At 37.0% G+C, this 17,825-nt stretch overlaps 3 pseudogenes across 2 annotated transcripts; 2 read left to right on the plus strand and 1 right to left on the minus strand.

Moving 5' to 3' along the window:
- Positions 1 to 2,428: 2,428 nt before the first annotated feature.
- On the minus strand, positions 2,429 to 2,937 carry LOC111521893 (annotated as a pseudogene).
- Positions 2,938 to 3,095: 158 nt separating this feature from the next.
- LOC116418423 lies at positions 3,096 to 5,802 on the plus strand (annotated as a pseudogene). The gene has a single exon (XR_004228433.1). The product of XR_004228433.1 is annotated as a succinyl-CoA:3-ketoacid coenzyme A transferase 1, mitochondrial pseudogene (transcript).
- On the plus strand, positions 3,527 to 4,366 carry LOC111521892 (annotated as a pseudogene). Its single transcript, XR_004228432.1, has one exon. The product of XR_004228432.1 is annotated as a succinyl-CoA:3-ketoacid coenzyme A transferase 1, mitochondrial pseudogene (transcript).
- Positions 5,803 to 17,825: the final 12,023 nt, after the last annotated feature.

Raw genomic sequence — 17,825 nt, forward strand, 5'->3', positions numbered from 1 at the left:
AATGAACACACTAGTCCCCCAGAAATGGTTCTTAACCAGATTGAAATAACTGAAATGACAGCCAACAGAATTCAGAATATGAGTGGCAAGAAAGTTCATCAAGATCAAGGAGAAAGTTGAAACCCAATCCAAGGAATAAAAGGAATGCAGTTAAACAACCTGGGAGCTGAAAAATGAAATAATAATTTTAAGAAAAAACCAGAATAAACTTCTAGAACTGAAGAATTTACTTCAAAACTTCTATAACATAATCAGAAGCATAAACAGCAGAATCGACCAAGCTGAGGGAAAAATCTCAGAGCTTGAAGATTGGTTCTTTGAAGCAACTCAATCCAACAAAAACAAAGAAAAAAAATTTTTAAAAATGAACAAAACCTCTGATAAATATGAGATTATGTAGTGAGATCAAATCTACGACTCATGAATATTTCTGAAAGAAAAAGAGAGAGAGTAACTTGGAAAACACATCTGAGAATATAGTGCATGAAAAGTTCCCTAATCTAACTAGAGAGAAGGGCACACAAATTCAAGAAATACAGAGAACTGCTGCAAAATATTATACAAGCCAACCACTCCCAAGGAATATAATTATTAGATTCACCACGGTGAATACAAAAGAAAAAGTATTGAAGGCAGCTAGAGGAAAAGGTCAGGTCACCTAAAAAGGGAACCTCATCAAGCAAGCAGCAGACCTCTCAACAGAAACCTTACAAACTAGGACAGATTGGGGGCATGTTTAAGCATTCTTAGAAAAAAGAAATTCCAACCAAGAATCTCACATCCCACTAAGCTAAGTTTCTTGAGCAAAGGAGACATAAAATCGTTCTCAAACAAGCAAGCACTAAGGGAATTTGTTACCACCAGACCAGCCATACAAAAGGCCCTAAAAGGAATGGTAAACATGGACACAAAAGATTGAAACCTGCTACCAAAAAAAAAAAAAAAAAAAAAAAACACACACACACACGCTCAAACACATCACTCACAGGCAATATGAAGCAATTTTACAAGCAAGTCTACAAACAAACAGCCAGCAATATGACAACAGACTCAAAATCTTGTATGTTAACACTAACTCTGAATGTAAATTATCTAAACACCCACCTTAAAAGGCATAGAGTGGCAAGCTGTATAAAAAGACAAGAGCCAACTGTCTGCTGTCTTTAAGAGACACATCTCACATGTAATGACACCCACGGGCTAGAAATAAAGGAATGGAGAAAGATCTAACATGCAAACAAACAACAACAAAAAAAAAGCAAGAGTCACGATTCTAATATCAGATAAAACAGACTTTAAGCCAACAACAACCAAGAAAAACAAAGAAGGGCATTACATAATGATAAAGGGTTTATTTCAACAAGAAAACTTTACTATCCTAATATATATGCACCTGACACTGAAGCACCCATATTTATAATAACAAGTTTTTGACCTACAGAAAGATTCAGACAGCCACAAAATAACATAGGGGACTTCATCACCCAACCGACAGTGCCAAACAGATCACTGAGGCATAAAACTAACAAAGATATTCTGAACTTAAACTTGACAGTTGCCCAATTGGGCCTAATATACATCTACAGAATATTCCATCCAACAACCATAGAAAATACATTCTTTTCATCTACACATGGAACATATTCTAAGATTGACCATATGCTTGGTCATAAGGCAAGTTGCAAAAAATTCAAAAAAAATTAAGACATACTAAGCACACTCTTAGACCACAGTGCAAAAAAAAAAAAAATTACCAATAATATCTCTCAAAACTATATAAGAACATGGAAAACAAACAATTTGTTTCTAAATAACTATCGGGTGAACAACAAAATTAGGGCAGAAATTAAAAAGTTCCTTGAAATTAATGAAAATAGAGATACAACTCACCAAAATCTTTGGAATGCAGCTAAAACAGTGTTAAGAGGAAAGTTTATAGTGCTAAATGCCTTCATGAAGAGGTTGGAAAGAGCTCAAATTAATGATATAACATTGCACCTAAAAGATCTAGGGAAAAAAAAGAATGATCCAATCCCAAAGACAGCAGAAGAAAAGAAATAACTAAAATCAGAGAACTGAATCAAATAGAGACCAAAAAGTCCATACAAAAGATTAATGAAACCAATAATTGTTTCTTCAAAGGAATAAACAAGATTGATAGATCCCTAGCTAGATTAACAAAGAAAAGAAAAAGGATCCAAATAAGCTCAATCAGAAATAACAAAGATGACATTACAAATGATCCCACAGACATACAAAACATCCTCAGAGACTACCATGAACACCTCTACGCACACAAATTAGAAAATCTAGAAGAAATAGATACATTTCTGGAAACACACAACCTCCAAAGATTTAACCAGGAAGAAAGTAAAAACCTGAACAGACAAATAACATGTTCCAAAACTGAATCAGCAATTTTAAAAACCTACCCACCTTCTTGTACCAGGGTCCCATACCCTGTGGGGGTGTAAAATGCAGGAACTCCAGCCCTGCCTGCCCGGATCCTCTCGGCAAGTGCGCCCTGTGGTGTCAGCTCCACTTCTAATTCACCAGATAAGTACTGTAGTTCAAATTCTGCATTTTCTCCCACATATGAAGAGATCACGCGTTTTATCTGCTTGGACCGAAGCAAAAGCCCCAAACCAAAATTGTCAACCCCTGCGTTGTTGCTGACTCCAGTTAGTCCTTTTACTCCAGTTTTCAGTAAAGCATCTATAAGATTCTCTGGAATTCCACATAGCCCAAAACCACCAACCAAAACAGTTGCACCATCAGGAATGTCTTTTACAGCTTCTACTGGATCTGTATAAAACTTGGTATGGCGATGAGCACTGGTGGAAAAGGAACAAACACATCCCTGTACCAGGCTCCGCTAGATCCGCGGGCAGAGGCACAGAGCCGAAGGCCGGAGGAGAGGAGTTTGAGAGCCGCCATCTTCGGGCCGTGAGGCAGGAGGAGACTTCCGGGTGGAGCGCGCGTTTGAGTGTCGGTGCGCGCCTGTCCCGGGCGCCGCGGATTCACTGCGAAGGAAAGCAGGAGGGGCTGGAGCCTCCACAGCGCGGCTATGACGTCCTCCCGGCCTTTCGAGGAGGATCGCCCATCAAATACAACAAAGATGGCAGTGTTGCCATTGCCAGTAAGCCAAGAGAGGTGAGGGAGTTCAATGGTCAGCACTTTATTTTGGAGGAAGCAATTACAGGGGATTTTGCTTTGGTGAAAACCTGGAAGGCGGACCGAGCAGGAAACGCGATTTTCAGGAAAAGTGCAAGGAATTTCAACTTGCCAATGTGCAAAGCTGCAGAAACCACAGTGGTAGAGGTTGAAGAAATTGTGGATATTGGAGCATTTGCTCCAGAAGACATCCATATTCCTCAGATTTATGTACATTACCTTATAAAGGGAGAAAAATATGAGAAAAGAATTGAGCGTTTATCGATCCGGAAAGAGGGAGATGAGGAAGCCAAATCTGCTAAACCTGGAGATGACGTAAGGGAACAAATCATCAAGAGGGCCGCTCTTGAGTTTGAGGATGGCATGTATGCTAATTTGGGCATAGGAATCCCTCTCCTGGCCAGCAACTTTATCAGCCCAAATATGACTGTTCATCTTCAAAGTGAAAATGGAGTCCTGGGTTTGGGTCCATAACCACGACAACGTGAAGCTGATGCAGATCTCATCAATGCAGGCAAGGAAACAGTTACTATTCTTCCAGGAGCCTCTTTTTTCTCCAGCAATGAATCATTTGCAATGATTAGCGGGGGATATGTCGATCTGACAATGCTAGGAGCGATGCAGGTTTCCAAATATGGTGACCTGGCTAACTGGATGATACCTGGGAAGATGGTGAAAGGAATGGGAGGTGCTATGGATTTAGTGTCCAGTGCCAAAACCAAAGTGGTGGTCACCATGGAGCATTCTGCAAAGGGAAATGCACATAAAATCATGGAGAAATGTACATTACCATTGACTGGAAAGCAATGTGTCAACCCCACTATTACTGAAAAGGCTGTGTTTGATGTGGACAAGAAAAAAGAGCTGACTCTGATTGAGCTCTGGGAAGGCCTGACAGTGGATGACATACAGAAGAGTACCGGCTGTGATTTTGCAGTTTCACCAAAACTCATGCCAATGCAGCAGATCGCAAATTGAAACATGAATATTTGTACCAGGCTGCGTGTTTTTCATTTTAAACACATAGGATTTAATTGAAAGGACACCAAAAATCATAATTGTGTATTTAACAGGTGGTTTTTGATTAGTTTTCTTCTAGGGTTTCAGACTTTATGCATCCATATAAACTATTCTCTAGGCATGCTGTGACATTTTAATAAAAAGCAAAAGGAGCATTTATAATTATCTCATTTGTTAAGTACCGAGAAGGTTGTCTTTATAATAGGTAATTATATTGAATGCATTTTCACTGAATATGGTATGTATGCTAAATTATATTAACCTTTCCCCAAGAAGGGCCCTAGAAATTGATGTGGCTTTCCTCTTAACTATTAATTATTAATCCTGAAAGAAAAATAACATATTTGATTTTGTGGTTAGGAGAGTTGCAGTCATGATTGTTTTTTCTTCAACCTCCTCTGATTTTTCTTTTGGGGCTTCAGATTTTATGATTACATCTTGTCCCCTTAGAGCATCCCCCTTCTTCCCATACTGCTTTTAAACAGATGCCCAAGAAGGCAAGCAGGAATGTCTCTTGTGGGGGAGAGCAGGGAGAAATAATTAGTTCAAACCAACTATCTATCTGTGCTTTTCAAAGACTAAGGCATATTATAGGAATAGGAACAGAAGAAACTGATTTTTCTGTTTTCTCATTTTAAAACAGCCCAATATTCCTTTGTATTCTCAAGGGTCCTTGAGAATATTTCTGTTATTGAGACCCTGTGGGCTACTTGTGCTATACCTCCTCTCAAGCCAAGAAGGGCTGCAGGATAATTTACCATGAATCCTTAGTAGCAATGACAGCAGAGTTAAAAAATAAAAGGTGCTTTACTTTCAGGCTCTCGTTTTGGTTCAGAAAAGATTTTAAATATTGAATGACACTTCTACAGAACAACGATTTTTCTTCTGCCAAGGCTACTTCCTTTAACAAAGTGTCTTTAATTCAGCCTTGTCCAACTAGGGAAAATAATGATGGACAGGTCTAGGATTTGAAGTCAGTGAACTTTTAGTGTCAGAGAATAAACATGGTGGGTAGATCAGATTTGAAAGAAACTTCCTTAGAGGTATTCTCAATACTAGACAGAGGCCCATGGGAATGACTTCAGAAGCATCCCTGATAATAGATGGGTAAAAAGTCTAGGCACCCTGAAGAACAGGTGAGACAGCTGGCCTCTGGACAGAGGTAGGCATAGTACAGTACAATATATCATTCGTCTGGTCCTAAATATAGGAACTTATTCATGTTTTTAGGTGATGGTGGTCATTGAAACTCACTTCTCTTCAGGTGTAGCTACAATTGTGTAATGTACAATATTAGAGAAAGGACAGGCTTTTAATAAGTAACACACACCATATATAAAATAGCCTTTCTGGCTTCCACATGGTTAAATGCATACCTTCCCAGTACTGGGGGAAAAAAATGACCTTTCTTAGAATGTGCAAGTTTCATGAGAGTAATATATTGATATGATTTTGAAAAGAATTGTTGATAGTTACATCTTCAAACTTGCTTATCATTCCAGTATGCATCTTTAAGATATTGTGATTCTAAGTAGATGACTTTATATTCTTGATTAAAGAGTGCTATACTTGCTAAGAAATGCATTAAGGAATATAATAAATATTCCAAAGTGAAAAAAAAAAAAAACCTACCAACCTAAAAGAGCCCAGGAATAGATGAATTCTGACATGGTCTGGCTCTGTGTGCCCGCCCAAATCTCATCTTGAATTGTAATCTGAATTGTAATCCCCGGTGTTGGGGGACAGACCTCATAGGAGGTGATTAGATTATTGTGACAGTCCCCCTATGCTGTTCTCATGATAGAGAGAGAGTTCTCATGAGATCTGATGATTGTATAAGGGGCTTTCCCCCCTTCACCCATTCTTCTCTCTCCTGTCACCATGCGAAGAAGGATCTGTTGCTTTCCCTTCTGCCGTGATTGTAACCTTCCTGAGGCCTCCCCAGCCATGTGGAACTGCAGTTAAAACCTTTTTCTGTATTAATTACCCAATCTCAGGTATTTCTTTATAGAAGCATGAGAACAGACTAATACAGATTCACAGCCAAATTCTACCAGTCATACGAAGAATTGATATGAATCCTACTGAAACTATTTCAAAACATTTAGGAAAGAGTGCTTCTCCCTAACTCATTCTATGAAGTCGGCATCATCCTGATATCAAAATCTGTCAGAGACACAACAAAAAAAAGAAAACTTTAGGCCAATATCCATGATGAAGATAAACAAAAAAAATCCTCAGCAAAATACTAGCATACCAAATCCAGTAGCATATCAAAAAGTTAATTCACCATGATAAAGTAGGCTTTATTCCTGGGATGCAAGGTTAATTCAACACACACAAATCAATAAATGTGATTCACCACACAAGCAGAATCAAAAACAAAAATCATATGATTATCTCAGAGATGCAGAAAAATATTTCAATAAAATTCAACATTTCATCATGATAAAAATCCTCAACAGACTAGGCAGCAAAGGAACACACTTCAAAATAAGAAGAGCCATCTATGACAACCAACATAATACTAAACAGGCAAAAGCTGGTACCATTTCCCGGGAGAACTGGAACAAGACAAGGATGCCTACTCCCACCACTCCTATTCAACATAGTAGAGGGAGGCCTAGCCAGAGCAATCAGTCAGAGAAAGAAATAAAGTCATCCAAATAGGAAAATAAAAAGTCAAACTATTTCTCTTTGCTGATGATATATTTCTATACATAGAAAACCCTAAAGATTCTCCCAAAAGGCTCCCGGAACTGTAAACATATTCAGTAAAGTTTCAGGATATGAAATAATTGTATAAAAATTAGTAGCATTTCTATACATCAGTGACATTCTAGCTGAGAACCAAGTCAAGAACACAATCCCATATACAATAGCCACAAAAAATGAAGCATCTAGGAATGTGTGTAACCAAGGATGTGAAAGATCTCTACAAGGAGAATGACAAAACACTGCTGAAATAAATCAGAGATGACACAAATCTATGGGAAAATATCCTATGCTCACTGATTTGAAAAATCACTATTGTTAAAATGGTCATACTGCCCAAAGCAATTTACAGATTCAGTGCTGTCCCTATCAAAATACCAATGTCATTTTTTGCAGAATTAGAAAAATCTACTCTGATATTCATATGGAACAAAAAAAGAATCCAAATAGTCAAAGCAATCCTAAACAAAAAGAACAAGCCAAAAGCATCATATGACCAGATTTTAAACTATACTCTAAGGCTAAGAAGCCAAGCCAGCATGGTACTGGTACAAAAACAGACACACAGAAAAATAGAACAGAATAAAGAGCACGGAAATAAAGTCACATACCTGTAACCATTAGATCTTTGAGAAAACTGACCAAAATAAGCAATGGAGAAAGGACTACCTATTCAATGAATGATATTGGGATGACTAGCTAGCCATATGCAGAATAATGAAACTGGAACTCCTACCTCTCAACATGTACAAAAATTAACTCAAGATAGATTAAAGACTTAAATGTAAAACCTTAAACTATAAAAATCCTAGAAGATAACATAGGAATTTCCCTTCTCAACATGGGCTTTGACAAAGAATTTAAGGCTATGTCTCTAGGAACAATTACAACAAAAACAAAAAGGACCTAATTAAACTAAAGAACTCCTGCACAGCAAAAGAAATTACCAACAAAGTAAACAGCCTACAGAATGGGAGAAAATATTCACAAACTATACGTTCTGACAAAAGTCTAATATCCAGCATCTACAAGGAATTTAAATCAACAAGCACAAAACAAACTAACTAATTAAAAAAGTAGGCAAATGAAATGAACAGAGACTTCTCAAAAGAAGATGTACAAGTGGCCAAGAAACATGAAAAAATGATTGACATCATTAATCATCAGACAAATGCAAACCAAATAACAACAAGGTACCATCTCACATCAGTCAGAGTGGCTATTACTAAAAAGTCAAAAAATAACAGATGCTGGCCAGGTTGCAGAGAAAAGGAAGCACTTATACATTGCTGGTAGGAATGCAAACTAGGTCAGCCACTGTGGAAAGCAGTTTGTAGATTTCTCAAAGAACAGAAAACAGAACTACCATTCAACCTAGCAATCCCAATACTGGGTATATGCCCTAAGGAAAATAATTTATTATATCAAAAAGAAACATGCACCTGTGTGTTCATTGCAGTGCTAGTCATAATAGCAAAGACATGGAATCAACATAGGTAGGTACCCTTCAACAGTGGCTTGGATAAAGAAAATGTGTTCTATATATACCATGGAATACTGTGCAATAATCAAAAAGAATAAAATTATATACTTTGTAGCAACATGGATGGAGCTTGAGGCCATTATCCTAAGAGAATTAATGCAAAAACAGAAAAACAAATGCCACATATTCTCACATATAAGTGGGAGCTAAACATTGAATACCCATAGACATAAAGATGGGGAACACTGGGGACTACTAGACAGGAGAGGGAAGGAGGGAGGCAGGCATGGGCTAAAAAACCATATATTGGGTACTATGCTCATCACCTGTGTAATGAAATCAGTGGTACCATAAACCTCAACATCATGCAATATGTAACATGTAACTAACCTACACATGTGCCCCTTAATCTATAGTAAAAGTTGAAATTACAAATAATTATATTTAAATGAAAACACCCAATTCTCCCAGAATTCCTATTCCCTACTACACTTTAATTACTTCCACAGCAGTACTATTATTTAATTGATGTGAATCTGCAGTGTCCATGTCCCTCCACTAGAATGTAAGCTCAATGGGGCAGAGGTTTGTATTTGTTTTATTCACCAATGTATTCCTAGTGCCTAAGTGCCTGGAACATACTGGAACATGGTAGGTGCTCGATAAACATTTGTTGAATGTGTGAATGATGACAGTGAATGAATGATGAGAATAATAGAATCTCAAGACTGAAAGGAAACTACCAAGTCACCTGATGACCCAATCTCTTTTCTTTCATTTACTGGCTCTGATAATGGTAACAGACAAAGTGGGTAACAGGGGAAATAATTCAGGAATCTAACTGGGAAATTACCTGAGAAAATTTGGATCTTCAGGCCCAGGGGGAAGGGGAGAGGGCAACAGATAGGGTCGGAGAATGTAAACACTCAGCCTCGCGTTTTTGTTTTCCTGATGGGTCCAACTAGAGGAGAATGAGGAGGATTCTCAATGCAATATGTACTCTGCAGTTGATCAGTCAGTCTCAGGTATTTATTGGCCACTTACCATGTTCCCATAGATATTAGTGACCAGTTTCTATATGACAAGCACCCTATCAAGCACATAGGATAGCAAACAGGACAGACCCAGACACTGCACTCTTGGAGCTTAAAGTCTATTAGGGAAAACAGCCATCCAGCAGTTCCTTACAATTGTGGAAGTGCCATTACGTGGATGTGTAGAGTGCCCTAATGGCATATAAAAAGACCATCTAAGCATCCTGTAGAATCAGAGAAAGCCACCCAAGAAAGCACTGAAGCTCCTCTGTAACCCTTTCAATACATAGAATGCAAAAGTAAGTCTGAAGGTAAGACCCCAAAGGAACAGTGTCCTAATCCTGGAAGTGGATTTTGGACCCTCAGCTTATTCTGTGACCTCTAGGCAAGTCACTCTGCTTCTTAGAGTTTCAATTTCTTTTTCTTGTTTGTGTTTTCAGATTCTGATATTTTATCATTTCTGAAAGACATAAGAATCCAGTTAGTCAAAGTCCAGAATAGAAATCAGATAAGAGGATTGATTCTTACCATAGGAAACATATGTGTTGAGGATGAATTACTTTGGTAGTTGATGAGAGAAGAAAACTGTAACAATAAAAGGAGGGACTTGTGAATAGGGAGGAGGAGTGGGGCATGGGATGGGACTGAGGGTTTTGACTGGGACAACTTTTAAATTGAAAGACAAGTAGAACAAATCATTTTAACAATAAATAACATTTGTTGGTATTTAGAACTTCGATACGTACACTATCTCATTTTATCCTCACCAAAAGTCTGTGAATTATGATTGCACCTGTCTTGCAATTTTAAAAACTGAGTTTGAAAGCATCAAATCAGAACATGGCAAAGCAGAAAGTAAACTTGTGCTCCCAGCTGCAGAATCCCACTAGGAAACTCAGCAAAGAAGATGCGGATAAGCTGCTGTATAGAGATCGCTCTGGAAGGTTCTGATTCTGATCTCAGATGCAGTGGAGGGCATCAGAGGAGGAAAATGTCACAGCTGGATCCTTAACCAAAACAGACTAACAGAAAGCTTCCAAGTATGGGCAGCTGGGAGCTATGGACAGGAGTAGAAACTTCAGAGAAGACCACTGCCTACTCATCAAGAGACATCCTTTTAAGGCAAGAAGGGTCCATCCTCCTTCACTCAGCATGATGGGGCTGGGACTGAGGAAAGCCATTATTGCATTTGTTCATTTATTCAGCAAACACTCCTTGAAATTCTATGTTCCAGCCCTAGCCTATGATTAAACAAAAGGGAACACTTGTACACTGCTGCTGGGAATGAAAGTATAGCCATATGGAAAACAGTATCGAGGTTCCTCAAAAAAATAAAAATTCATTGATACCACTTCTTATATATATACAAAGAATATGATATCAGTATCTAAAAAAGATATCTCTACTTCCATGTTCATTGCAGCATTATTCACAATAGCTAAGATATGGAAACAACCTAAATGTCTGTCAATGGATGAATGGGGAAAAAAAAAGCTTATCATCACTGGTCATAAGAGAAATGCAAATCAAAACAACAATGAGATTCCATCTCACACCAGTTAGAATGGTGATCATTAAAAAGTTAGGAAACAACAGATGCTGGAGAGGATGTGGAGAAATAGGAACACTTTTACACTGTTGGTGAGAGTGTAAATTAGTTCAACTACTGTGGAAGAGAGTGTGGTGATTCCTCAAGGATATAGAACAAGAAATACCATTTAACCCAGCAATCCCATTACTGGGTATATACCCAAAGGATTATAGCTCATTCTACTATAAAGATACATGCACACATATGTTTATTGCAGCACTATTCACAACAGCAAAGACTTGGAACCAACCCAAATGTCTATCAATGTTAGACTGGATAAAGAAAATGTGGCACATATACACCATGGAATACTATGCAGCCATAAAAAAGAATGAGTTCATGTCCTTTGCAGGGACATGAATGAAGCTGGAAACCATCATTCTCAGCAAACTAACACAGGAACAGAAAAGCAAACACCACATGTTCTCACTCATAAGTGGGAGTTGAACAATGAGAACACATGGACACAGGGAGGGGAACATCACACACCAGGGCCTGCTGAGGGGTGGGGGGCTAGGGGAGGGATAACATTAGGAGAAATACCTAATGTAGATGATGGGTTGATGGGTGCAGCAAACCACCATGACACATGTATACTTATGTAACAAACCTGCACGTTCTGTACATGGATCCCAGAACTTAAAGCATCATTAAAAAAAATGTTATACACATATAGATACTGATACAGATATAGACATATATATAGAGACATAGGTATATCTATACATTGATATACCTATATAGAGAGATATAGAGATATATTAGATATTTATATGTAGATATATATCAATATATAAAATACAAATATATTGATATATAAACACATAGATCTATCAATATATGATATATAGATACATCGATATACAAATTGGTAAATATGTATAGATTGATAAATGTATATGTAGGCATAGGTACATCTATGGAGGTACATCTATATATTTATATTATATAATATCAATACTATATATAGATATATTTATGTCTACATATATTATATCTATATATTTATATATCAATATATAGATATACCTATGTCTACATATGTATGTCCATATCAGTCTCCACATGTATATCAATTACATGTATATTTGTATATCAATATACATATTATACATATGTATATACATATGATATATTCAGTATATAAACTATATTTAACATAGATATAGATCTATATATTAATATATAACATATATATACCATATTTCTATATCTATATAAATACACTGATGTATACTTACATATAAATATATTGATATATTCTACATAGTGATATACTGATATATTCTATACAGTGATATATAGATCGGTACAGACATAAATAGGTATATTGATTGATATACATGCATATATATGTAAAATGAGATATTATTCAGACTCAAAAAAGGAAAAAATTTTTGCCATTTGAGAAAACATGATTAACCTGGAGGACATTATGCTAATTGAAATAAGCTAGACACAGAAAGACAAATACTGCACGATCTTAACTTCTATGTGGAATCTAAAATAGTCGAACTCACAGAAGCTGGAGTAGAATAGTGGCTATGAGAGACTGAAGGGAGGGAATATGGGGAGATGCTGGTAAAGGATATAAACTTTCGGTTTTACAAGATGAATATGTTCTGAAGATTTCATGTACGTCAATGTAACTATAGTTAACAATACTACATTGTATACTAGAAATTTGCTAAGCAGGTAAACCTTAAGTGCTTTCACCAGGAAAAAAAAAGCAGAAAAAGAAGATGGTAACTAAGTGAGATGCTGGATATAAATTAGCTTGATTGTGGTGATTCTTTCACAGGTATACATATATCAAAACATCAAGCAGTATAAGTTAAATATATATAATTTTTATTTATCAATTATACCTCGATAAAGCTGAAAAGAAAGTAAGGTCTCTAGAAATGGTTGAAATTAAAGTAAATATGAAAAGGTCTTTCTAAAAGACCTTTTAAAAAGAAATGTAAAAAGTTCTTTCTCTCAAGAAATATACAAGGTGGTTTCATATAATGAATAAGGGTACAATTTACCTCCATGAGTCTGGGCTCCACTGTGTACCAATTGTGTGACTTTAAGCAAGTTTTTTAAACTCTCTGTACCCTATTTTCTCATCAGCAAAATGGAAATGATGATAATAGCTACCTCATAAACCCCTAGGGATTAAAAGAGCACGTTGCACAGTCACAGTCCCTAGCACAGCAGAAGGGCCCAATAAATGTGAACTGTCATTGTGATGTAAGATGTGTCTTGAAGGAAAGATAGAAGTTTGTCAAGAAACCAAGGAAGGCAAGAGCAAGGCCAAAAACAAACAAACAAAAAAGATATTATTTATATATAAAGTCTCAGAGCATAGGAATACTTGGGACATTTGAAGGATGCCAAAGTGGAGCTCAGGGTGCAAGTTGTCAGCAATGAGAGATGGAGGTGAAAAGATGAGGAAGGCTCAGTTCCTGAAGGACTTTTAAACCCTGCTAAGGAGTTTGAACTTCCACCTAGAGACACTTTAAGCAAGAAAATAACATGATCCCATTTGCATTTCACAAATATATTATTGTCTTCTGTCACAGGTTTCCTAGAAGCAACTTTAAGCTGGAGATTGGCTTTGCAGGATGTTTATTAAAGAGTGCCCATGGGACCAACCTCTGGGAAAGACGGAGGAAACAAACAGGATTGGGCCAAGGGAGAAGTCAGTGGCAATGCCATCCCTACAATGCATGGCTGACCAAGGAGTCATCAGGAGTCCTTCAGAGTTATCTTAAGCTGGGGTAAGAAGGCCAGAACACTATCTCCTCCATCAGCCAGAACACTATCTCCTCCATCAATCATTCACTGGATGTGGACCACTCTGGGTAAAGAGATTGACATTGAGGGAGGTCCTGCTCCTCTGTAGCTGAGACTATCCCAAACAGCTGGGACAGTAAGTCCTTCATCAAAGGAGGAATCTGGGCAGAACATCTCCAGGTTCACTACATTTTTCCTATTAATGACAAACAATGACAATAACCTACCAGAAAACTGAGCTGGAGTCTTCAGGTGCCATGCCAGGAGTGTACAGCCAGGTAATGCAACATGCACTTGAGTGCATATACCACACACAAGCACGTGCGCGCGCGCACACACACACACACACACACACACACACACCAGTATCTAAAAATAAAGAATTCCTAGGAATAAGCCCCATCCGTTTATTCTGATTAGGCATAGCCAGCAGTTTCCCCTTTCTCCCTAGGTCTTCAGAGCCTTTCCAGCAGAGACAATTTTATTTATGACACCAAACGATACCTAAAAAGAAAAAAGCCCAGCCAGGAAAAAATGAGAAGCTCGGCTAGGAGTCTCCAAGGCTCCTCAATATATTTTGTACTCTTCTTTTTTGGGGGGCAGAAATTTCCATTTACAAAATTCTTACAGCTCAATTTGTCTTCTGTTAGTTTTTCATTATTCCCATTTTTTAAGCATACACATACTCATGACAAATCATCATTTTCTCTTATTCATGTATTCAATTAGTGTAGATATTAACTTGAGCTGCCTGACCCATGGCAGTGAGTAAATGGGCACCTCCATCTGAAGTTACCTAAACTTTCCTGTATTAAATTAGCCTTTCACAAGCGTCAAACGGCTGGCATGGGGGATGGCTTCTTAACGTTTCTATTTGTGTGATATAGAAGCCTGAGACCTGCTGGTTCCTTTAAGCTCATAAACTTTCTGGAATGAGCTAAATCACAAGTGACAGTTCAAGAGAGTAGGATGCAACATCAACATCAGAACTTGAAATGCTAAAGACAAGAGTGGAACAAGACCAAGGGTCTAAGGAACCTGGAATGGATACTTAAGGGCTAGAAAACATTGGGGACAATATATTCTATGCCCTCGTTTTTCAAAAGAGAAAATAATAAAGCTGAGAAAGTTCAGGTGAATTGACCAGATGGCTCAGTCCATTCGTGGCAGAGCTGAGACAAATTTTTTGGCATCCAGCACTGGGTCTCTCCTCTGCTCCACCTACAGGAAAATCATAATGGAGTATCAGGACATTTACTAGAATTGGAAACATTTCAAGGCACATCTGGGCAGGAAGTTATCATAAATATATTTTAAACATAGTTTTTCACTTACATTTTATGACTCACCAATGAAATGCTAGATTATTTTAAGGCTGTCATGGGAAGCCCCATGAAGGTTTATGTGGGGGTGGAAGAAATCAATCATCCTCCCCCATCAAAGAGGCCAATGGGAGGCCTGCTCCCCTCTGGGTCTTCAGAGAACACGTCCTTATATCTTATGAAGCTGAAATTAATTCCATTATGCTCCATCACTTCACTCAAGTTTATTTCTTTTCAATTTCACAGCTGGTTGTGTTATTTTTGTTTATTTGTTTCCTTCTTTGTTGTCTATTTCCCCTCATCCTCAGATTAACAGATCGAAAAGGGCAGAAAACGTGTTTGTTTTATTCATCCTTCTATTCTTAGCACACAGTAAACGGAAAAAAACAGCTGTTGAATGCATGAATGAGTGACAAGTGAATGAACATATTGGACATATGATGACAATTAGCTACTTTTGTTTTGTCAGTGAAGTTTTTAATCTTTATTGACAAAAATTGCATATATTTATGATGTACAACATAATGTTTTGATATATGCATACACTGTGGAATGGCAAAATCAAGCTAATTAAAATGTCCATTACTTCTCATCGTTATTTTGTGGTAAAAACCTTTAAAAATCTACTCTTAGTATGTATACAATACGTTGTCATTAACTATAGTTACCATGCTGTGCAATAGATCTAAATGTATTGCTTCTGCCTGACTACTTGATACTATGTTTCCTTTTCTAATCATCAAGTACCTTTTCTTGTTTTCTTCCCACCCCTGTTCCCCTTTCTCCCCACCATTATCATCCTGTTTCATCATTAATTTTTAAATGGGGAAACAAAGATACACAATTGCCATGTTTCCATCCAGCATTGCACAGCAAATTAAAGACAACTAGAAGGAAATGGTGAAATTTATAAGCTTCTATCTCTTTCCACTGGAGCACACTGCCTTGCACAGTCTTTGATTTCTCTTCCTCCTTATACATAAAACGTGTCTAGATGGTATTTCTTTATATAAATAGGTACAAATATTAATTTCTGTAATGTAGAAATAAGAGCATTTCCAAAAATGTGTTTGTTCTGTGAGCCATTGAGTCTCATAAGCTTCTCCAGGAAAAAAATTGAAAAAGGCCATCAATAAGTTTGAGAAATGCTACCTACTTTATGTCCCTCTTGGACGTTCACAATGTAGTTTAGAACCCTGAACACTGTGTCATGAAACTAATTTCATTTTGTTAGATACAATCTTTCCAAATTTATTTGATCAAAGGAATCTTATTTTGAACCTAACACCCATTCATATATCTTGTAAGTAATGTTCACAAGCGTAATTTGGAAAAGCTAAGATAGATAACAATGTGGACTCACTGGTGGAGGTGTGATTCACATAAATACTAAGGTTGCACTAAACAGGAGTCTCAACGTCACAAACAAACCTACCTGCCCCTTTTAGGCACTCAGCCTCTCACTTTCAATCTAATTTCAAAAATAAGTCTTGAAAAATCCATAACCCAGTAGATTGCCATCTTGAAGTTCAGACAACTTATAGAGTCTTTCATCTTATAACAAGCGAATTTTTTAAAATAAAATTTCTCCATCTCCAAACCATTGTTTCCCTTTCCTGGAACTGAAACCCAAGTGATTCTCCTCAGGATTCACAATATACACTTCCAGTTTTGTAGTATCTCAATCTCTACTCCTCAGTCTACTAGCTCTATATATGACGTTGGGCAAGTTAATCACTCTGTGTCTTCTCCTCCTCTGTAGCATTAGTTGTGCAAGGGCTATATTAGTCTTACGTGTAAAAAGTTTATGATAATATTCAACATATGTTTATCTCTCAATAAAATAGCTACCATTTTTGCAGTTATTATCATCATCTTCACTATGCTGAATTTCCTTGGATGATTAATTTCTCATTTATTATTTCAATATTCTATTAGCTATCTAAGCAAAAGTTGAGTTATTAGCATTCCCATTTTTAAGACTGGATTTCATGAATTTCAGAAACAAGGGTAAAATGAAAGAAATGTTAAACTCACATATACATTATTATTTAACAAACAGTCAGGATACTAATAAATAAGAAAAGAGCCAAATGAGCAACTGTTTAAAATGACTATAGAAGTCTAATTAATAAATTAATAAACTAATATACTTATTTTTTTAACTGCCAACTTCAACCCATAAGTAAATAAGCTTTCATCCTCATTATCAGCATAGACATTTAAAAAGAGAATAATTATGACAACAAGATGGTCCTAATCATAAATTTTGTTTAAATTAATCAAGCATCATGTCTGCAACTCTTCATAAGTAGCAGCAACCCATAAAATTTAAGAATCTACTACATAAAATTCAATAACAATTACACTAATCCAGCGCGCTCCTGAGAGTGCTGCCTCTGAGGACACATTCCTGCATGTATTTTACATTTATATTTATCAACCACTATGAACCAGGACCAAGCTAAGCATGTAGAAGGACCACACTCCATCACCCTCATGAACCTCAGAGTCTAGTGAGGGATAAAGCCAATTAGGACAAGATAGTTCAACAAGGGCAATGAGTACCATGGGGGCATAGCAGTCATACTAAAATACATCTTTTTTTCTGACCATTCAGTTAATAAGAATAATTGCTCTATCTCTAAGGGCCATAGAAAGCAAATACAAAATGTTTTTGAGAGAAGAAGAATTAGATTTGCATG

This window comes from Piliocolobus tephrosceles, chromosome 13, assembly GCF_002776525.5.
Source record: "Piliocolobus tephrosceles isolate RC106 chromosome 13, ASM277652v3, whole genome shotgun sequence".
Taxonomy (NCBI): domain Eukaryota; kingdom Metazoa; phylum Chordata; class Mammalia; order Primates; family Cercopithecidae; genus Piliocolobus; species Piliocolobus tephrosceles.